This window comes from Mus pahari, chromosome 14 (assembly GCF_900095145.1).
Source record: "Mus pahari chromosome 14, PAHARI_EIJ_v1.1, whole genome shotgun sequence".
Lineage (NCBI taxonomy): Eukaryota > Metazoa > Chordata > Mammalia > Rodentia > Muridae > Mus > Mus pahari.
The window spans coordinates 35,343,460-35,367,464 of NC_034603.1; the positions used below are offsets into that span (position 1 = coordinate 35,343,460).

General features: G+C 47.0%; 1 protein-coding gene across 1 annotated transcript in view; it reads left to right on the plus strand.

The window, feature by feature from the left end:
• Positions 1-24,005, plus strand: part of Gas7 (growth arrest specific 7) — a 228,691-nt gene that overhangs the window by 19,807 nt on the left and 184,879 nt on the right. The window lies entirely within an intron of this gene.

The following is a 24,005-nucleotide window of genomic DNA, read 5'->3' on the forward strand; positions in this document are numbered from 1 at the left end:
TCCTCCTCCTCCTCCTCCTCCTCCTCCTCTTCTGCTTTTATTTCTTTATATAATCTATCCACATATCCCAGGCTGGCCTTAGACGACCATGGTCCACTTGTCTCAGCTTCCTGAGTGCTTAGAAGTCCAGGTATGTACTACTGTGGCTAGCTGTGGTAAAGACTTTCTTGTCAAGGACGCCAGAAGAAAACTGATGAGTGTCTTCCAGTTGGGACATGGCAGAAGGGATGTTGATAGTTTCCTCTAGCAATTCATTCTGCTGCAGTGTCTGAAGCCCTGAGTAACCTTGTTCATCCTGTCCTTGTCACCTGGCCTTTACAATGGCATCTGCAGGTCCTCTGTAAATCCTGCTTCTTCAGTTTCCTAGGTTAACCAGGATGCAGAGATGTCTGTACCCACTTGGGCTTGTGACCGTGGTTTAGGCAAGAGGGCAGCGAGGACCCTCCCCACACTCCATTGGAAAGAGCAGGAAACATCTGGTCTGGAGCACACAGAAAAGGGGAAGGGGTGGTCCTCCTGCTGATAACAGGATGCTCAGGAGGAATGTGCGGTTGGGTCTTGTGGATGCTTGCATAGAGGGTTCTGAGTCAGGCTCTGTGTCTGCCCCCTAAAGCCCAGTGGTGCGTGTGGCTGGCAGAGAGCTGGCTGGGCTCTGGACTTGAGACGGCCTTTCTCACCTAGGAAGAATGAAGCAGAACAGCAGCTAGCTGCTCTGTGGGAAGAGTTTCTCATAGAGCCATCCTGGGTGGTTCCCAGGAGGAAGAAAGTCCTGTGAGTGGAGATGCTGGGAAGAAGCAGTGCTGGCTTCAGCCCTTTGCCTCTGGCATGGCTCCTAGCCCGATGTACCAGTGTTGCCGTGACCTTAATACCTGACAGAAATGACTCGAGGGAGCAACGTTTGCTCCTTTGGGGCCTATGGTTTAGGGTATTTTTGGTCCATGTGGTGGGGAAGTTTTAATCGGAAAATTTTTGCATATGGAGGTGGGCTCAGGACGGAGAGACTATGTGCACCACAGATGATCAAGAAATAGAGTTGGATTAGAACCAGGGACTGCTGTAACTGCATGCCCATAGTGGCCTATTGGTGCCATCTGGACCTCCTCCTCCTAAAGGCTGCACAACTTCAAGATAGCATCATGAGCTGAGGAGTAAGAGATCAAGTAGGAGCTTGCAGGGAAACATTTCAAATCCAGCTTACAACACCCAAGAAGTCAGTGATAGAAGAGCTCATGAGGTGGCAGGGGGGAACGGGGGGCAGGGAGTCATGCATGCCTGAAAGCCTCCATCTCCCAGATCTGGTATTCCTAGTGCTGGCTTCAGGGGGACTTGGCTACTTTCCCTCCTATATCTCAATCTCCCTCCCCAGGGTGCTGTAACACAGACCTCACATCCCTAGGGGCATGGTGGGACACAGTTTGGAAGCCGTTGCCTCTCCATGTCCATGCTGATGCTGCTATCGGCCACGGCTGCAGTGAGTGGCAGGACCAGGGTAGCTGGGATGCACCTTTCCTCTGGGTGGCTTCTCCGCATCATTATTAGTCTTGTGGAAATGATTTCGCAAGAAGCAGTAGAAGGTGTAAATTATGCTTCACTGGGAATCATAAAAAAAAAAAAATATGTCTACAGCTAGAGCTACAAACGAGGAGCTGTGTGAGACACAGGCAGGGTTAGCACCCACACAGGCAGCTGTGTGCCCAATTACCAGCGAGTTACCTGTCTGTTACTCTCTGTCATTTGTAGGGAGAAGGCAAATAGCCGTGTTTATAGGCTGCACCCCACAAGAGAAGGCTAACAGGAGTGGTTTGAAGGTCTCTGACATCCCAGGAGCAGGCACAGGCTCTCCTTTAACCCAGTACTTAGCAACATTTTCTTATATGACTACTGGACCAAAAGACCTCAGGCTGCAGGTGGCCACCAACAGTGTCCTCCCTGGTTTTCATCTTATCCTTAAAATGGCTCCTTATAGCCTGAAGTGTCAACGCCCTCCCGTCTGGGTCTTGTGCAGACAGGGTCCCTGAGCAAATGTCACCTGGCCTCCCCTGCTCTCCAGCCTCCTCTTCTCCTGTATTGGGAAGAGCTAGACCCCTTGAGAGCTCTGTGCTTGGCTCAGTGGTTGGACCTGTCTAAAGGCCCTTCCCTTCACGCCTACCTGGGCATCATGGTACGGGTGTGGCCTGAGTGTCTCCTCCTGGCCCTCAGTGTGGTGTGCTGAAGGAGGTGAAGCTTGGTGGGAGGTTGTTAAGCTACTGGGGATGCTAACCTTGGAAAGAATCAGCTCTTATGGGAATCCTAAGTTAATTTGGGTGAGGTCTGTTTTTAAAAGGGCAAGCATAGTGCTTCTTGCTCCAGCCTGTCTCCCTTTCTATAGTTTTATCATGGTGATGATTTACAACCTTGACCAGCACCCACTCATGGTTTGTACCATGCCCTCCAGAACCCTCCAGAACTGTGAGCTGAATAAGCCCTCCCTCCCTGTCATCTCCTCTTCTCCTTCCTTCTCTCCCTCCCTCCTCTACTTCTTCCCTCCTGCATCTTTCCTTCCCTCTTTATATTTCCTGAGATATACATAGTCTTGCTATACATAGTCCAGACTGACCTAGAACTCATGATCCTCCTGCCTCAGCTTGTCAAATTCTGGGACTACGGGTATGTGCCAACATGTTTAGAACTAAACCTTTAGTTTTATAAAATTTTCTGGCCTCGGATATCTTATTGTAGTAACAACAACAACAACAACAACAACATAGATGGATACACTAGAAAATGATAATCCAGTCAAGGTCCATCCAGGTGGTCCTCTTGTTGCTCAGTGATTTCTGGTCTTTCCTAGCTAATCTCTCCTCCCTCCAGCTTCTGTGGAACCCTCCTCTGTGGATTGCAGGGACTGGTTTATTTGATGTTTTGACCCACTAGACTCTGAGCTCCTCAGGCCTGGGTAAGGATGTCATAAACTATAACAGCTCTGGTCTGGCACAGGACTTGGCATTGTCTGTCTGGCTGGCTCTGTGGAAGGACGAGATGGATTCGTGAGAATAAAGGGAGAGCTTTACCTTCGGGAGCCTGGCACACGTTTTCTGAATTTGGGCTTACGGCTTAATTTGTTTTTCTCTGAAAATAGGAGAATGGCTTTGGCGATGTGAACCTTGGTGTTATGGAAAACTAAGGATGATGGACTCGTTCTGGGTCGATATGGAATGTTCCTCAGAGGTCTGCATATCTAGAAGCTTGGTGCTTGACCAGATGTGGAAACATCAGGGGCTTGAGTCAAGTGAAGGATTAGACTGGTAAAGGCTTACCCTAGAAAGAACCTGTCACCTCCCTCCTTCTGTATCCCCTTCATCACTTTCCTTCCCCTCCCTCCCTCCCTCCCTCCCTCCCTCCCTCCCTCTTTCTCATCTTACCCTTCTCTCTGTCTCTCTCTTTCCCCCATCTTGTGTTTTCACCTAGTGTCTGATGATGCCACAGAGGAAAGCTGGTTGTGGACTTGGGGACTGTGGATCAAAAACAAACATTTTGGTCCTTATAAGATGTCATCATGGATTCCATCACAGTGGCAGAGGCTTGGGGCTCTAACTGTTAGGCCCTTGGCTCTTGCACACTGGATTGGCTACTTGTTCATTCCTTAACTGGATATTATCCTTTGAGGACCCACTGCCTCTCAGGGTATTTGGAAAGATTCTCATGGAGGTAGGAACATGGATATGGTGTGATGTGTGTGGACCAGTGATGGTAACACAAATGTTGTCACTGCAAGGGGCTGCTAAGGAAGCTGGCTCTGACTTTGAGTGTCCTTCCACCCAGAATCTGCTGGGCCCCTCATCCCTATCCCTATTCCTATTCCTGCCCTATAGTTATCCTTTCTTTAACCCCTCTAAAGTAGCTATTGGGGTGTTTTCCTGGGTCATCCTTGTTCTCTGCTCAGGAGATTAGAAAGCTGTTGCAATTCTTGGTCTAGACAGGACTTACCTGCTCAGGGAGAGTTGCATTAGCTCACTATTTCCTCAGCCCTTCGCTGTAGCCTTTCACGGAACCCTCTGGGTTGTCAGGTGTGTTCTGGGCCCTGAAGATGCAGCTGAGGGTGAGACTCAGGGGTTGCTGATGGAGAGGACTCGGGCTCCCAGGGACCATCCAGGGTGATGAGAACCCCGAGGCTGTGAGCAGCTGACTTGTGTCCCTTCTAAATTCCTAAGTAGGAGCCCTATCTTCTCCAACCTTAGACTGACACTATATTGAGGGATAGGTTCTTAAAAGGGTCATTAAAATGCAGTCATTTGGGTAGGGTCCTAATAAGATGAGGGTCCTTATGAAAAAGAAATTAGACAGAGGCCACACACACATTTAGAGGGACAGCCACGTAAGACAGACAAGGAAAAGATGACAACGTGTACACCAGGGAGAGGCTTCAGAAGAGACCAACCCTGCCAGCTGGGCATGATGGCTGACATTTATAATCCCAGCCCTTGGGAGACAGAGATAGGAGACCAGCAGCAGACAGATGCAGAGGACTACACAGTGAGACGCTGCATCAGAAACCCTACCTTGAAGTGGCTCACTGGGTAAAAGTGAATGCTGTGTAGGCTTGCCAAACGGTTTCACCCCCAGAAGCCAGTACCTAGATTGGCAGGAGAGAGCTGACTTCCGGAAGCTGTCCTCTGAGCTCCTCATGTGTGCTGTGGCATATTCATGACCTTGCACTGTGAACATTCCAGCACATACCTCCCTTGCGCTCACATGTGTGTGCATGTGCACACACCACCCACCCGCAATACACACACACACACACACACACGCACACATATACACACACACACACACAACCCTGCTTCTTCCATTTCCCCCTCTGAGCTAACAGCTCTTTATTCTGCTTATTCAACTGTTACCATTTGCCTCTCACATGGTACCAGGGCCCCGTAAGGCATGGCATATCTCTCTGTATTTCCAGGTCCCCACAACTCAGCATAAGTAGAGGCTTTTGGGGTCCTGGACACATGTCTTTTGGGTGAGTTTGGTCTAAAACAAGGGTTGGAGATCACATTCCTCAGTCTGGACTAAAATCCAACATTTTTAATTAAAACGGCAGCTTTTCCACCTCGGGATTCAGTTTGGAGCTCACCCAGCAGGAAACCCGCTGCTAATTCTCAGGGCTGTGTCCCAGTCATTCTAATCTTCATCTAGACACCCACTCGGTGACAGTCTTAGTTTTTATTCACTCTCAGCAGCCTAAGCTTTGGATCCCATTATACCAGGGTCACTAGCCACCAGTGAGTTTGAACTCTGTTAACCCCAGAGAGTTAAGTCCCAAGGCCAGGGGTTGCGTGGCTTCAGTGTTCTAGCACCTGTGACACGACCTGGCCCAGAGCTGGGCGTGCATAATCTTTAGGAAATGACATTCTGTCAGCTCAGGAGGCGGTGTTTCTGTGGGCGTGTCAGCCTGCCCCTCCCACTTCCTCTTGCTAACTACCCTCCTTTCCCTTCCAGCTTCAGCCACTTTTTCTTTCTCTGCTACCCAGCTGACATCCTGGGGCTGGCCTTCTGCCTGTGAAAGGAGAGGGGCTCCTTCAGTACCTTCAGCGCTCCTGGGAAGCAGCCATTCTCCATTCCTTCAACTTCTAACCAATTCTCTCTTGCATTTTTCTCTGCCCTCCCTCTTCCAAAGCATGGGTCGAGTTCACAGAGCGTCAGATCCACTGTTCTAACAGACAAGGCTGGTGGCACCTGTTATGTCCCCAGCCTGGTTCTACCACCCCCACTGTCTCATTCCAGAAAGGTCTCCCGTGTTGATGCTTTTGAGGGTAGGTCTTAGAGTGTTTCTCAGGTTAGCCTCAAACTTGTAATCTTCCTGCCTCCGCTTCCCAAGTGTTGAGATTACAGACAGGACACATCATGACTGATTCTTAAGTCTGAGAGATTCTTTTTATCCCCCCACCTCCACCCCAAGAACAGCTTGAACTTAAGCAGTCCCTCCACCATCTCTTCTTTCCCAATGCTCCCAACCTTTGTCTGTTACTAATATATTTTCCCTTTCTGTGGATTTGCCTATTGCAGGCGTGCCTTAGAACTATAGCTGGTGGGTTGGTTTACAGTGTCTTCAGGGTTCATTGATGTAGCAGTCTGTAACAGTGCTTCATTTCTTTCTGTGACTGAATAATATTCTACTTTCCTCTGTCAGCAGATAGACTTTGGGGTTGGTTCTTTGTTGGGCTGTTGTGAGCAGCACTATGCATGATATTTTTGGTGGTTAATTCAGCCTCCAAATGTTGACTCTTCATGAAAGTTGCTGGTTCTTGGAAAAGCACTTGATGAAGGAGACAGCGGACACAGATCTGTGCTCTGTCCTGGTCCAGAGGTTTGTCCATCCACAGTTTGCCCATCTCCTCAATGGGTCTTCAGCTCCTTGCCTTGCTCGCTCAGCCTTGCAGAATGTCTCTTATGGGGCACAGGAGGGGAGTGCAAGGTTGGGCTCTCCAGCAATACCACTAGATGCCAGATGCAGCGAGATTTTTGGTTCCCCATCTTTTCTTTGATTTCTCCGTTTATGCTTTGCTACATTCTCATCTGTGGTTGCTATCTGATGTGTCTAGATTCTGCTTTCCTTTCTCCTTCCCTGTCTTTTGCTGACCTGGGGCTGCTGACAGTGTGCTACATTCAGTGCCCTGCAGCTAGAAGAAAGTGGAGGGCTATCTCTGTGTCCAGCCACACTCAGCAGCCCTGGGTGGTGACAATGGCACAGCATCAGTCAAAGCTGGGTGAGGGGGACAGAGAATGTGAACCATAGCAGTGTCATCCTGTCTCTGGCTTGGTTTCCAGACAAGCTTGAGGCTGTTTGTGGTCCAGGAAGGAGGCAGATTGATGGGCTCTTGGCATGTAGAAGAATGCAGGCCATCAGACCTGAGGAATACTTGGGGCAGAGCAGCAGATGGGCATATTGCTTTGAGAATGCTGTGTCCTGACACCACTGAAAAGTGACAGCTGTGGTCTTTGATTTCTCCTCATGTAGCTCAGGATAGCCTGAATTTGCTATGTGGTTTAGGGTGACTTTGAACTTGTGATTCCCCTTGCCTCTACCCCGAGTGCTTTCCCTCATGTGTGTGCACCTCCATGCCTGATTTATGCCGTGTTGTGGATTGAAACCAGGGCTTTGTGCATGACAAGCAAGCGCTCTACCAATCAACCTAGAGCCTAGCCCAATTGGGGTTTTTGTTTCCTTTGTCTTGTTTTTGAGACAGGCTCTCCTTGTGTAGCCCAGGCTGGCCTCCAGTTGTTGATGTCTGGAGATCCTTAAACCTTAAGGCTGGGATTACAGATGTCAGCCGTCATAGGCAACTTGAACCCTCATACAATTGTGAATGTGAGCAGAACAGAGCTTACTGTGTGATGTCAAAGGCGTCATTTGTTTAGTTCTTAATGACTGCAGGGAGCGTTCTCATCTAATCTTCCAAACAGCATGGAAAAGTGGATTCCAGTTCTCAGATAAAGAAACTGAAGGCCCAGAGAGAGGCTGTGGAGTTTTCTTAGACCACACAGCCGGAGGTTCCAACGCTGCTTGGAACCAGTGTTCTTCAATGTTTTATCCTCCCTTGCATGGGCTGTCTGGTTTTAATAGCAGATAAGAACCATGTGGCTGAGTTTATTTAGGGAGATGGGAAATGAGTCCTGGAGTTGGTCTGCATTCATTTTGGAGAATATTTTCCCCCTAACATTTTGCTCCTCCTCCTCCTCCTCCTCCTCCTCCTTCTCTTCCTTCTCCTCTCCCTTCTCCTTCTCCTCCTCCCCTCCCTCTACCTTCTTTTCCTTTGAGACACTGTCTTAGAAACTCCCATGTATGTTAGGCTGGCTTCACACTAAAAACAATCCTCCTGCCTCAACGTCCCAAGTGCTGGGATTGCAGAGATGGGCCACCACACCCAGCCACATTTTAGGGTTTTTCAAGTCAGGAGGAAGTTCCGTGCAAGTCGCAGGTGGCCCTTCCTGTGACTCACCCAGTGCAGAGGCCTCTTTTCTCCACAGTGTTCAAGCCAGTTTCCCTCTAAATTGGTATGTTCCTCATTTGCTTCCAAGGGTCTGGTGGAAGGAACTGCTGTCCCTGTGTCTTGGTGACAGGCATGGAGCCAGCTGTGGAGGACCCCGCAGCCTGGGACTGAGTTTCCGATGCTCCACAGGAGTGCTGCTTTGGACAGAGTTCCAGCAGCCTGGCTCGGGCTCCATCTGGCAGGAGAGGCTGCTGTGCTGGAGGGAGAACCCAGGGAAAGCTTGCCTGGAGGAAATTCAGTCAAGATGTTCTCTTTTAACACCTCTGGTCTTCTTCCAAACCAGAACAGGAAAAGATTCTTTCTTAAGGGGTAAAGAAAGTTTTAGGGTTTTCTGTGAATGGAGCCGAGTAGGGCAGAACCTACTAAGCTCTTTGTGGCTGGAGTAAAGCTGGAGAGAAATGCCTGGGAGTTAGAGGATCTTTCCTCTTGGCTGGGCCCCAGGCTTAGAAGACAGTTGATTTCCAGTGGCTTTTGCTGGCCCAACAACTGAAAGTGTCCAGTGGCCGCAGAGTGGCTAAGATCGGTGAGTGGGGTGAGTGGGAACTGGCACAGTTGGGAGTGCTCTGAGGGAAAGAAATCCCTTGGGGTGACTTGAAGTCACCATTAAAGGGCCATTATACCTTCTCTTCCATTTAGAGGTCCCCTCAGATAATTGATAAGATAAGGGATTCTTTAGCCTAGGCATGAATATATATATATGAATATATATATATATATATATTCATATCCCTAAGGCTCAGAGCCCAAGTTATGAGAATCTTGGACAGCAGATCCTGTTCAGAAACAAACAAACAGACAGACAGACAACCACAAACATAAACCAAAGAAACCAGAAAGGTTGCCCCTGGAGCACTTGCTCATTACACAAGCTGGAGCCCAGAAGCTGGAGAACACCATGATCAGATTCCACGGGGTCCCTGCTCTGCAGCCCCCATCTATCTGCTTTAGTTTGAGACAACAAACAGAGCCATCAAAACTAAGTAAACTGTTTGGTGATTTGGAAATTTGTAGATTTAGATGGACAGACAAACAAGGTGTCTTTAGGAGTGGACATCTGAGCCATGTCCCTGAGACCTCGGGGAACAAATGCAAATATGTATTTATGGAATAAGGTCATCCAGTCAGAAAGCATTTGTATGTGCAAAAACCCAGAGGCCTGAACATCCTGGCATAGACAGCAGATTAGTGTGGCTAGAACAAATGGATGTGTTGGGGACTAAGGACTATGGAGAGGCATTGAGAGATCAGAGGGTCCCCCAGCCACCAGGACCATGGAGACCTGACTTTTAATTAGAACATCTTTTTTAAAAGATTATTTATTTTAGATAGGGTCTCATTACGTAGGCAAGGTTGACCTAGGACTCACTGTATAGGCCAGGCTGGCTTCAGACTCCAGAGACCCATCTGCCTCAGCCACCCAAGTGCTGGAATGAAAGGCACGCATCACCATGCCAGACTTTAGATCAGATTTGATAGAGGGAAGTCTTGATCATCTTATAAGAGATACTCTGCTGTTTTGTGAGGTTGGACCATGAAAGAAACCAAGGCAGAAGAACAGAAGGAAGGAGATAAGTGGAAAGTCCTATCTCAGTAATGCAAACAACGACTGATGTTGGCTTTGACCAGGGTTGCTGACATTGAGAGGGCTAACACAGTCGAGTTTTGAAGGCAAGACTATGGGACGTGGGATGAACCAGATGGAAAAAGCTTGAGAGATAAGTGGAAATGGTTCCAAAGCAAAGCTTATTGGCTTAAGCGACAGGAAGGAGTGAGTACTCTGCAAGAAGTGAGGATTGTAAGCAGCAGGTTTGGGAGAAAAGTTGTAGTTTGTCTTGGACAGGTTGAGCCTGAGGTTCCTATATTCATTGGCTACTAAGTAGGCATTAGTGTGCTGGGGGTTGAGCCCGGGGCTTTATGCATGCCTGGCAAAGGCTCTACCACTGAGCTATTGCCTCCGTTTTGAGTAGGCATTTGGAAAGATCATTCTTGAGTATAAAGGTGAAATTAAATTGAGGCCGGAGTTAACTTGGAGTTACAGTGTTGATAGACTTTGAGCCGCTACATTGGATAAGATCAGGCAGGGGATGAGGAGACTGTGTAGGTTGGAGGACCCAACCCAGGTGCTCTCACAGTAAGGATGGAAGGCAGCAGGAAGGGACCACAGACCTGCAAAGGAGAAGGAACAGCCAGGGAGTCAGGGGACCCCCCCAGGAGACCGAACAATGATTCCAGTGTTACAAGGACAAAGGTTGGGAGATCACAGAGGCACGGAGACTGGATTGAGATCTCTACCCAGTGTTTCCCGGTTCCTGTCACCACTAGTGAGAGAATTCAGGTGAGACCTATGTGAGGAACTGGGAAGAAGGCTTGTTGCAGACAAGACAGACTCAAGAAGTAGTGCAACTTCTTCGGGGCAGCACCTCGATGCTGGGATCATTGTGGATAGATGTGGTCCCTGGCCAACCAGTAGAGGAGAGGGTTACTCACAAGTTAAGGAGGGGCATCCCAGGCACAGGGCATGATTTTCCTGGAGGAGGGTGTCATGTTCCTAACCACTGAGCTGTCTCTCCAGCCGATTAATCTTTAGTTTTGCATATGTCAAGGCATTGGATGGGTGATGATATCAGGAAATCTTACAAGACACAGAGATAGCCTTATCATGAAACAGAGGGGCACTTCAGTTTCTCAGTGGGCCATGCTTGTCTAACCTGGCTGTGAGTGACCTTGTGATTTTACTGTTTGACTGGTCATATGATGTCTCGCTGAAACACAGCTGAGCAGCTGTGTGTTCCAGGCATCACCCAGATCTCTCTCCAACTAGCTCGCCCTACTAGGACATTGCCAAAACAGCTCCACGGTCTTTGGGTTGGTGACTATGGGGTTCTGGAGGGATGGAGAAGCCAGGAACGCCACACACTTCTCTGAGATGAGATTGAAGGCCCAGGGTTATGTTCTTGACAAGTTCTCAGAACCTTTTTCAGTTCAAGAAAAAAACTTCAGCACAAGGCTGGAGGTGCCCCAGCCATTAAGAGTACTTGCGGCTCTTGCAGACAACCCGGCACCCACAGGGCAGCACACAACTCTCTGTGGCTTCTGTTTTAGGACACCTGACACTTTCTTCTGGCCACTTTAGGCATCAGATAGGCACATGGTGCACATGCGTATACTCAGGCAAAATTCTCACACACATAAAAATGTATTAAAAGCTAAGACATTTCAACATAGGTCAGGTCACAGCCGGGTCAGCCTCCCTGGCAGGCTCTGCCTTCAGCTAACTTTCTGGAGAGAAGAGGCTGTCTGTGAGGTTTTACATTGTACGTGTGGATATTGTTAATTCAAAGAATTAACTTTTAAACTTTATTTATTTGTGTAGTTATTTATTTATTGTGTGTGAGAGTGCGCACACACCATGATGTGTGTGGAGATCAGAGAAGAACTTACAGGAGTCATTTCTCACTTCCTTCAGTGTGGAGTCCAGGGGTTCAACTCAGGTTGTCAGACTTGGGGGCAGCGAGTTTCCTCCCTGGCTGAGCTGTCTCACCGGCTTTATTTTATTAATTTTTAATCACACAAGTAATATATGAACTAGATCATGCATTCAGAATAAGGGTGATATCACCCAAAGGGGGTAGGAAATTGGCTCTTGGTTGGCAAGAACAAAATACTTCTATAGTGGTTTATGGCCCTCCAATGGGCTGCAGCGTGTTAACAGATCCATGGTATGTCTGTGCATTAAAGTTTCATCATAGTGAGTTCATGATTAGGAAAGAACTATCTTAAGAAGTCTCCTTAGGAAGGTTGATAATGAAAAATATAAAGGTTGAAAAACCTAGAATAATTTAAAAACCTCCTTTTAATACCTTCCTGGTCCTCTGTGAAAACAGATGTTGAGCATGTTTTGCTGTTATTGTTCCACATGGGTGTGTGTATGACTGTGTGTGCACACTTTTGTGCATATGTATGGAGTCCAGAAGATGACTCAGTGTGTCAAGACTCCTCTACCAGGCATCAATTAATTAAATAAACAGTAGCAATAGCAGCAACTTTAAAATGTGACTTTTAATAACCCACAGGGAGGGAGAAGTTTATGTGTGTGTGTGTGTGTGTGTGTGTGTGTGTGTGTGTGTGTGCATGTGTGTGTGCGTGCGTGTGTGTGCATGCGTGTGTGTATGTGTGTGTGCATGCGTGTGTGTGTGTGTGTGTGTGTGTGTTGTGTGAAAAGGCTGCAGAATACCCAAACATAAAACTGCCAAGCTTGCAGTGTGTGCATGAGTACATACATGTACAAGAGACGTTAGAAGATTGATCAAAATGTTAATGGCAGCCATTGCCGGGCTAGGGGTTAAGTCGATTTGTTTCCTTTCTGGAACTTTCTCTGGTAAACTTTCCTCTCTGTTTTCCTTCAAAATACCTGAGTGAATGTTGTAATCAGAAAAAGAAACATAATGCATTATGAAAGAGAAATGGATATTTTATTAGAAAGCAAGAAGGAAATTAGAAAGAAGAGGCCTCTCCTGGCTTGTTTTGTGCAGACTCTGATGCCCATTACTAAACTGGCAGCTCCCTGGGACCGGTCCCCACCTAGGGAAGCGGTCCTGGGTGCCTTTGGCTGCAGTAGCTCGGAGGCTGGCTAGCTAACATAGCATGATCTTCCTCTGTCATAGTGCAATATTCTGGGGCCACAGCTGGGCCCTCACCTCAGAGTGTCCTGTTTCCAGCTGTTCTAGCAGAGGAGGCTCAGCCTTCATCCACGTGGGAGCTGAGGTGTGTGTGGGGGGGGAGGACTTTGCTGGGGACACAAGCTAAAAAGAAGTAAGCAATGGGCCCTTCACTTGCATTTACTTTATTATAATAGGTAGTTCTATGTCTTCCTTTCCTTTAGGGCCAAGGGCTCATTGTGAAGCCCAGGTTTGCCTTGAACTCCCTGTATAGCTCAAGCAAACATGGAACTCACCTTCCAGCCTCAAGTTCCCCAGTGCTGGAGTCACAGGCGTGGGCCACCATGCATAATTCTGTTTTAAGATGTCCAGAGGGAAAAGAAAGGTTTGACCTTCCTTGTGAAGGTGCTTGCTGTTGGCAAAACAAACCAAAAACAAACAAACAACAAACAACAACAACAAACAGATTTCTCCTACTGGATGAAGCTTGCCTATCAAACAAACAGGCCACAGAGCCAGACGCCTAAGAGGCATCGGTGAGATCAACGAGGGCACCTCTTTAGTGCCGCAAGAATTCTCCAGTCTGTCAGCCAAAGGTTCCCCCGAGCTCCTGGAGGGCTGGTCTCTGCCAGCAGTGAGTATGCTTAGCAACTTTCACTTCAGCAGAACCAGATGAAGTCATGGGACATCTCGACGAAAAGGTGATCGACACAGGTTTCTCTAAGAAAAACACCAGTCTGGGCTGTATTTCTGAACCAGAACTGGGAAGGAATGTGCAGGCCACGCCCATACCTCACCCAGGCTGATGAAGTCAGTCTCGGTGATGTTCTTCAGCTGGTGGTGACAGGCGGTCAAAGGTTAGAAACTGAGAACACTTGAGTTTGGAGGACAGATGTAGTTTATGACACGTGTCACGTCCAAGCAAGCCTTTTTACACCAGGCAGCGTGCTGATGGAGCAATCCTCTGGGATGGAATTGCGCCTTTGACAAGGAGTGGAGAAACCTATCTGAGGTCATCCAGGTAGAAAGCCTGTGTGACTGACTCACATGGGCTCCACGTGTCAGTGCGACGAAGCTGTGGGGAATGGCAGGGTCTTAGGAGGTTGGATGGGAGCCAAAGGCTTGGGGGCACTCAGTGTCTAGCCTGTGCCTGAGCTGAGACAGAAAGAAGAGAGATGCAGACTCCTGACATAGCTTACAGGACACTTAGCTGGGGCCTTTATTTCTTCTACCTTTAATGTTCCTCTCTAGAGCACTTTACAATATCTCCTACCTTAATGAGCATTTGAAAGTGTATTCATTTGTGGTGGGGTGGGGGAGGGGCAGACCAGGGGAACATGCAAGCACATGTGGATATGCATACACGTGTGATTCCCGGTGTGCACGCGTGCACGTCGGGGGACAAAACTCAGGAGTCGGTTCTCCTTCCTCTCCAGGTGGGTTTGAAGGACTGAACTCAGGTTGTCACACTTGGTGGCAAGCCCCCTTACCCATGGAGCCAGTCCCCAGTGCCTATGCGTACCGAGATATTTCTAGTTCTAATCTGTTTCCCTTTCCAAAACATATTTTACCTTGTCCATTTATTTTTCCTTTAAAAATTACAATAAGGCAGTTATAACACAAAATGTGTCACCTTAGCTGTTTCTGAGAGTACAGTTAAGTGGTCCGAAGCATGTTATAGGACCATCACCTCCGCCTAGCTCCAGAGCTACTCTCATCTTACAAAACCAAACCTCTGTCCCATTTAACACTGGCTGCCCATCTGCCACCTCTCCAAGGCCCTGGCAGTTACTTTCCAACCTTCTGCCTCTACAAATTTCAGTTTTCTATATCATAGAAGTAGAAAACTAATACTGTTCCTTTTTTGGATAGGCTTTGTTTGATGATGATGATGATGATGATGATGATGATGATGATGATGATGATGATTTTTGAGACAAGGTCTTAATTTAAAAGCCCAGGCTGGCCATACAGGTGCAAATGTAGTTAAGGATAACCTTGACCTTCTGATCTTCCTTCTCTGCTAAATGGCTGAGACTGATTACAGATGTGCACTACCATCTCCAGTTCTTTTTGTGGTGCTAGAAATTTAAGCATGCCAGAATGGCTCCCCAGCAATGGAACCACATTCCCAGCTTGCTTGTTTTTATTTTAAATGTCAGGCTGAGATGTAACTCAGTGGCAGAGTGCTTGCCTAGCACACACAGGGCCTTGAGTTCAATTGCCAACGCTGCAGTCAAAAAGAAATTTCAAGAAGCGCTTGTCATGAGTGAGAGAGACTTCGGGAAACCTGAAGGATAAGTTAAGCTCTTTAAAGGAGTCCAGGAAATGAGAACTAGAGCAGCTCATGGCATTCATAATATGCATCACCCTCCTGGAGTTGGGGGTGGCGTTCCAGTCCTCCAAACTGGTCCACCTCCCTCTGAGCTCAAGCTGCATCCAGTGCTGGGTTCCGCTTTCTCAGGCCTGGCTGCCAAAGCAAGGGTAGTCCAAAGCCAAGTCGCATCTCCAGAGGGACCCAGCTTCTGCCTGGGGAATACTGACACCTTCAGAGCGGGAGCCCATGGAAGATCCTGCTAAGATGCTGGGGAGGTACCTTTAAGGGACAGATTGTCAAACCCGAGAGTGTTCGGCTCCCTCATCTCTTGCTGGATGTTTTGGCTGGGACTGAAAGGCATGTTTGATTTCAATGTGATATTTCATGACTGAGTGGAACAGCAGATCTGGGAGATTAACTGCTGAGTGGTCAGTTGAAGTGCGTGGGAACTTGAGCCTGCAGGAAGTTCAGGTTCAAAATCTGCAGCCTTCTCTTTTTGTTGATGTGGTGACTCCTGTTATAATGCTTGAAATCAGGGCAAGGTTTTTTGTTGCTTGGATGGTCCTTAGCTTGTGATATTCATAAAACCTCAGTTTCCCTCTGGGGAACCGAAGAAGCCATGGAGCTATAGACAGACAGAGGTGAGCTGCTTCAGTTTATAGTTGGAGTTGGACTTGGACTTGACGCAAATCCCCATAATCCCATGCAACCCGAGCTGGTTCGTGAGCTTCCTTCTTCCCTCACTGTGCAATTTGAAAGAGAGGCACTTTCCCTCTTGGGTCGCTAAGTAGGAAGGTTATGAACTTGAAGCTGCCATGAATATCTCTGCTAATACATGGGAGCGTCGGAGAAGGAAAACAGTTTAGGTAGCCCTGTGTGAGCACCTGGATTCATTTGAACCTGGACACCACCGTATACTCCTTAGTGTCCAAGTTTTACAAGTCAATACATACTCCTAACTCCTCACTCTGTGTGTGTGTGTGTGTGTGTGTGTGTGTGTGTGTGTGTGTAGTAATTGGAGGAAGGTTCTATGACTTTTAGCTTACTGGGTCCCTTCCAATGTTAACAAGGTTGTCCACGTGATAGAGGAAGATGTCACAATGTGACCTGCACTGTTATTTGCCCAGGATGAACCATCATGACCACAAGGCTGCAGAGGCTGGCTGTGGACTGTGGAGACTGTTACCCGAGGATCTGGGTGCACTTGCCTTTGACATCAGCTAGGTGATTTGGGCAAATTACTTAACTGGGTTGAGCCCCAGCTCCCATGCCTAGAAAACATGGCTATTAAATCAGGGGCTAGTAAAGTCACTTTTGGTTCTGTGCAATGCATTGTTTCTTTCTTTCTTTGCTTGCTTGTTTTAGTGTGTATGTGTGTAAGAGAGAAGAGAGAGGGGATAGAAGAGAGAGAGAGAGGAAAGGAGTCAGGTTGGGGAATGCACCTTTGGAGGTCAGAAAGGGGGTACTGGATCTTCTGGAATAGAAGTTTCAGATGATCAAGAGTCACCTTGTGAGTGCTAGGAACCAGACTCAGGCCTTCTGCAATCCTCGAACTATAGCCTACCTACAGAACACTGCTCAAGCCATAATGTGTAGTTTGAGATGTTTTTACAGATGGAGAACAATCATGATAAGCATCCACACGAGGTGACATACCCTTACAGGACTGCAGAAATCTCTGGCACTAGTGAGTTACAGAGTCTGGTCCTCTGTAAAAGCAACAAGTACTGTTAACTGTTGAACCATTTCCAGACCTTGGCCTTTTGAATGTTAGTCATTTGGGTGAGCATACAATGATTCACTCACTCTGTGTGTGTGTGTGTGTGTGTGTGTGTGTGTGTGTGTGTGTGTGTGTGTGTTTGTTGATGTTTCTCTTATCAATATTTTGTTATAAAAAAGTCTAGAACAATGGGCAAATTGAAAGGATTTTATAGTGCACTTACACACTCATCATCTAGACACTGCCAGGGACATTTTATTACACCTGCTTCTAATGTGTTTCCTTCTGACTTGCTTCTTCTTGAAGCTTTCAAACTTAAAAATAGTCATACCCTAACCCCAAACACTTTAGAACTCAAATGCTGTGCAATGCATATGATTGCTTATTTTTTCTTGTCTTGTCCGAAATGCCCAGGGCTACAAGCATTTTAGATTGCAGGTTTCTCTGGAGTTTGGAATATTTGCATATACATACTGACATGCTGCAAGGGTGGAGCCCATGTCCAAGCCTAAAGCCTATTTGATTCAAATGTACCTTGTATGTACAGCTAGCCATGGGTAGTTTTCTACAATCATTTTAATAATTTTCTGTGTGGAAAAAAATGTCATTTTGTAGAATTTTCCATCTGTGGCATTGTGTTGGTGGTGCTCAGAAAGCTCCAGAACTTTGAGCATTCAGGAATTTGGATTCACAGTTCCAGGATGCTCACCATGTGGGGTTTATGCACCATCAAGTGCATTGACTCAAGGACTCTTTCTTTCTTTCTTTCTTTCTTTCTTTCTTTCTTTCTTTCTTTCTTTCTTTCTTTCTTTCTTCTTCTTCTTCTTCTTCTTCTTATTATTATTATTATTATTATTATTATTATTATTATTATTATTAGATATCTTCTTTATTTACATTTCAAATGCTATCTTGAAAGTTCCCTATACCCTCCCCCCCGCCCCTGCTCCCCTACCCACCGACTCCCACTTCTTGGCCTTGGCATTCCCCTGTTCTAGGGCATATATAGTTTGCAAGACCAAGGGGCCTCTCTTCCCAATGATGGCCGATTAGGCCATCTTCTGCTACATATGCAACTAGAGACACGAGCTCTGGGGGTACTGGTTATTTCATTTTGTTGTTTCACCCACAGGGTTGCAGACCCCTTCAGCTCCTTGGGTACTTTCTCTAGCTCCTCCATTGGGGATCCTGTGTTCTATTCAATAGCTGACTGTGAGCATCCACTTCTGTGTTTGTCAGGCACTGGCATAGCCTCATAAGAGACCACTATATCCGGGTCCCTTCAGTAAAATCTTGCTGGCATGTGCAATAGTGTCTGGGTTTGGTGGTTGATGATGGGGTGGGGTAGTCTCTGGATAGTCAAGGACTATTTCTTATGTTTGAATAAATGCATGCTCCTGGGTGTGCCAAACCTGGTCAGCATGAGGAACATGACCACTTCCTAGAGTGAAGTTTCCGCAGTTTCCTACCATGAGCCACACACCCATACTGCTGCAAGCAGATGCTTGACTCTTCACTCTGGTGCTCTGGTGCCACTTATGGTAGTGCACCTCCTCCCTCTTCTCTCCTCCCCTCTAATCTCTCCTCCCTCTTTCTCCCTTTCCCCTTCTTCCTTCCCTTCCCTCCTCCTCCCCTTTTCCTTCTCCACTCCTCCTCCTTCTTCTAAAAGATGTATTTTGTGTGGGGGGGGGGAGAGAGAAGGGAAGAGAGGAAGAGAGAGAGAGAGAGAGAGAGAGAGAGAGAGAGAATATGTGCAGCCAGAAGAGGATGTTGAATCCCTTGAAGCTGAAGTTACAGATGGCTGTGGGACACTTGCTTTGTCCTGTGACATCCAAACTTGAAGTCTCACTGTGCAGCAAGCTTTCTGAACTGCTGAGTCATCTGTCCAGCTTCCGATTATAATTCATTTGTATCTTCCTGATATATTGATGCTGAATATTCTTAAATATGTGTATTGGTCACTTAGGTGTCTTTATTGTCATATGTCCAAGGATGTCTCTTACATTAAAAATTCTTTATTATTTGAATATATATATATATATATATATATATATATATATATATATATACATCACCCCTCATCCATTTGCCATGAGCCACTGAACCTTTTTTCCAGACAATTCTCCTTCTTTCTCTGTGAATCTCTATGTGATTCTCCTCTCTCTCTCTCTCTCTCTCTCTCTCTCTCTCTCTCTCTCTCTCTCACACACACACACACACACACACACACACACACAAGCTGGAATCTCTAGGTGGGGGTGAGGGGCTCACTTTGTTTAATTAGGTTTGCCTGCATGAACATGGGTGGGAGGTTATTTACTAGAGTTTGGGCAACTTGCCAAAGGCTACAACTCTCCAGAAAATGACTCTCCCTCTTCCAACCACCATCAACAACCAGTAGTTCCACAGGGAGGGGTGGTGCCTCAAGAGCCCCCGCCTGCTGCTTGATGGGATACGGGAGGTGAATAGTCCTTGTCCTGTGCAGATAACCACAGCTGCTTTGAATTCATGAGCAGGACGGACAGACAGACATGTCCAAAGGACACTTGATAGCACTCCTCTCTGTCCCCTGCTCCTTGCCATCCTCCTCTCCTCCTCATGGCTCCTCTGCAGGGATGTGAAAGAAGTGCCCTTGACTGGCACATGCCAAAGATGTCTGCCACTGTTCCCAAGAGTCTGCCCTTCTCTGAAGGTGACTTTTTCACACCTGCAAAAGTTCCCATCGTCAGGAGCAAGGAAATGCTGATTTGTTAAAACTTAGTTCCAAATTGGACAGAGCAGAGAACTTCGGAGGAGTCTTCTGATCATCTCCAGTTATGTAACTTTCTTCCTGATGAGTGTCAGCACCAGCAGAACACTAAACCATTAGCAGAGTTTGAAAGGATCTGACCCGCAGCTGCCAGAGAAGCATGGCTCTGAGCAGATGTGTCTTCCTACTGAAAGACAGTGGTGTGGAGACAAAGGAGAATGTTCTCTGGGTAGTTGACAGAAATGGATACTTTAAAAAGGTGACGTCCCTGGCAACTTTCAGGGGTGGCCGGCCTTGGATTTTGGAATTCGGGCCTGTCCTCAGCCATTTATAGACTTAGGGCTGTGGATTCACTGTCGTTTTATGAGCAGCAAAAATTCCCTGCTTCTTTCACTGGCCTGTCTCATAGACAGTGGCTGGGCATAGGTAGCCTGTCACCACGATGGGCTAGGTTAGATGGAGAAGCTGGGTCATATGCAACCCCATTTAGCTGTCTGTTTCTTATCAGATATCATGATGGAAGGAGCTACTGACCATGCTAGAAGGAAGGAAGTGGTCACCAAAATGTTATCATGTCCTGGGTGTGCAATAGGCCTAGCAAAGATATCAATATTCTAAAAATATACTTTGTGTCTCTTAATATGAGTACCAGACTATGGGAATGATAGACCCCAACATAATGGGAATTTCCTCATCAGTCTCATACTGGGAGAGAGAAAAATCACCAACCACAGAGGAACTTGTCTCTTTGAGTTTTCACAGAATTCTAATGGCTTACCAGATAACCTTACAGGAGACTGAAGCCCAGATGCGGATGAGTGGGTGAACCATGCCTTGACCAGGGTGGCTTGGATGTGCACATCCTTGGCTCTCTATTTAAACTTGGATCTCTCCTTAGTATGCCGAAGAAAGATTTACTGGGTCTCTTGGTCCCTCTTCTCAATATGGCCACACTGACTAAATCTCATTTGTCTGATTTCTGTTTTTAACTGATGTATGTAGGAAGCATGAACAGACTTGGCACAGGTTGTGACCCTAAGAGTTTGTTCTCAGTGCTGCCATGTCTGAGTTCCACCACTGGGGCTGGATCAATTAAAGTCCATGGGGGAACGATTAAGGGGTAGTGGGAGGGTTGAGGAAAGAGTATTTATGCACTGAGAGTCAGGGTAGGGATGTTAAATTCTAGAAGGGCAAGAGGGGGGTCTGTACCAGGGCAGTGAATTGCTCAAAAAGTCGTGTCCAGTGCCATTCAACACAGTCCACAGAGATGAAGCAAGTGAGACACACTTCTGTCCCCACAGAGGTTGAGATCACCAGACTAGAGGGTGAACTCATCTTTCCATGATTCCCATGTAGGGCAGTCTTTGGGTACATGAACCACCAGACATGGTCATCAGTCCATAGATATTTCTGCATCTTCATCTTATGTTAGAACACGAACGAACACACTGTTCTAGCGAATTCATTTCAGACTCTCCATGGTGTGTTTGGAAGAGAGCTTTGACCTGGGAACTGTTACATGAGGTCCTATAGGCTGTGAGCCCCAGAACAAAGGCATCCTTTCCCAGAAGCAGAGAGAGGGTCATGTGCAGGGCACTCATTACCATAGGTACTGCAGAGGACCTGGGGCTTGCGAAGACAAAGACGCTCAGCAGGGGCCGGCACCAGAGAGTTCTGCTCCCTAGGGAAAAGCTAGCAAGGACCAAACAAGATGGAGGAGGTGGTACTGTGGTGGAACTGGTGAGCCATAGGCAGGGAAGACAGGTCAGTTCAAAGTTTGGAAACAGACCTGGCCACAATGAGAGAAACCATGTTTCCAGGCAAGGACATTGTGATGGTTTGAATACAAATGGCCCCTACAGACTCATGCTTTTGAATGCTTGGCCCATAGGGAGTGGCATTATTAGGAGCTGTGGTCTTGTTGGAAGAACTGTGTCACTGGAGAGGTGGGCTTAAAGGTCTCAGATGCTCAAGTCACTCCTAGTGTGGGACACAGTCAATGTCTTTCTGCCTTCCGATCAAGATGTTGAATTCTCGGCTCCTTCTCCAGCACCATGTCTGCCTACGTACTGCCATGACAATAATGGACTAAATCTCTGAAACTGTAAGCCAGCCCCAATTAAATGTTCTCCTTTATAAGAGTTGTCATGGTCATGGTGTCTCTTCACAGCAATAAAAACCTAACTTAGAAGTTGGTACCAGGGGTTGGTAGTATTGCTGTGATAAGCCTGACCATGCTTTTGTTGGAAGGAATGTGGACTTTGGAACTTTGAGTTAGGACAGCAGTAGAGCAGCTCAGAGGTTGAGTGAGTTTGGTCTCCAAGGAGCCCAGGTGCACACTCCAACACACTGGAGGATAGGATGTGGCTCAGAGTTCGGGGCATGCTAGGTTTGACCTCTGGCTCTGTTGCTTACTAAGTGTGAGACTGTGGGCAAATGATTTGGCCTCTGTGTCTCAAATTTCTCACTGTGCATCTCTAGAGGCTATTCCAAGGTTCCTGAATGAAACTCAAACCTGCCACTTTAGGGTTTAACCTCCGACACCATTGCAGAGGCTGTCTCTGAACAAGGAAGGTGGCCCTGTTGTGGGGAGTGGGTAGGACGAAGAAGGGAGTAGAAGACATCACTAGGGAAGGGAAAACCCAAGGGCAGCCTTGATCCTGATGGATTCCTATGGCATCAGGGACTGAGCCAAGGACACTGGCTGCACCAGCTTTCATTTGAAGACTAGTTATTTGTTGTCAGGTTGATTAGCTCAACCTTGCCCATCACACATTAGTATAAACAAGAATATAAGATCTCTTGAGATCTAAGTAAGACACAGTTGGGAGAGATCAGTAAAACATGAATTTGGGATGGATGAGGTCTGAGAGAAGAAAAGTAGAGGTGTATTTCATGTGTGGGTGTGTTTGAGACAGGGTATCATGTAGCACAGATTGATTTTCGATCCTCCTGCCTCTACCTCCTGCATGGTAAGATTACAGGTGTGCACCAGAGCACCCGATTTTATGCTGTGTGGGGGATGGAACCCAGTGCCTTGGGCATGTTAGGCAAGGACGTTAGCAACCGAGCTACCTCCTCAGCCCTGTTTTCACAAGTTCATTTTCTACAGTTCTATGTTCCGTGTGTACGGAACATAGCCCACTTGGCCGATCCAACAGTCTCTTCTAATCTATAGCCTGAAATGCTAGGATCCTGCTGCCCCTTTGGATGCAGAGCAAATTCCCATGTGGTGAATAGGTTCAGCTGTGTGATCAAAACTCATTAGCAAAAACCTACTGGCTGTTCCCTTTGTCTGAGTGGCTTCATTCAAGCTGTCCCAGGGCTTCAGCAAGTTTTACTGACATAACATGGTGTTTACACTTCACTGTGGTGTGATTAAACCCATAGATACAGACATGTCACCGTCACCTTCAACCAAGCCCCACTGTGTGACTTTGCCTGGAAATATGACAGCGCCCATCTGTTTATGTATTAGCCATGAACCAGCCACATGGAACTTGTGCAAATGAATCAAATAAAGCTGATGAGACAGGTATGGATAAATAGTGAATTCAAAATGAGAGTGCTGGATAACTAAGCATCTGAAGACTCCTGTCTTCCTCTTTGCTATCCATAAATCTTGACTTAATAGGTAGGTCTCAATTCGGTAGGAGCATAGATTCTGAGACACAGGAATTTTTATGGTCTAACTGCAGGAAGTCAGCGTACCTTCTGCTGTTAATGCCTGATGATGACTGGGTCTGTTTTGAGCCAAGGTGGTCAGTTTTGAGCCATGGCCAAGGTCTTGCTTCCTGAAGAGAGGGCTTAAACACAGATTCCTGGACAGTTAACTATTCACTGGATAATTACCTATTTCTTCACTGTGACAGAATAGTAGAATATATGTCAGAAACACCTTAAAGGAGGAAGGGTTTATTTTGGCTCCCAGATTTGGAAGACACAGTTCATCCTGGCAATGGCAGTGTGGCAGTTCCTCCTTACAGAGTGTGTGGCTCAACACTCTCCTATCTTGTGGGATCAGTGTATTAGTTGTGGGTCCTAAAGGAACAGAACTGACAGGATGAAGACAGATATTAAAGGGGACTTATCAAACTGGCTCATAAGAGGGGGTCTGTATTGTCCAACAATGGCTGTCCCATAGCCGGAGGCCTGGCAATCTAGCTCACAGTCAACAATGCTGGTTGTCACATTCGTCCCAGCCTGGCACTGGAATCCTTGAGGATTCCTAGAAAGTTGTTGGTCTTCAGTCTGCCTTGGAATCCCAGAGAAGTCATTCTCACATGGATGAAGGTTTGCCACGGCAACAAGATAGAGGGTTTTGCCTGTGAGAGTGATGGCAAACAGGCAGAAAATAAAGTTTACATCTCCCAAGCCTTTTTGTTTAGGCTACTACCAGAAAGCGTTGTCAAGATTTAGGATGGGTCTTCCTGTTTCAAATAGTCTGATGTCTAATATCCCTCATAAGATGGCCTAGCAGCTTAGGTTTTAGTTGATTCTGGATGCAGTGGGGTTAATAACCAAGATTAGC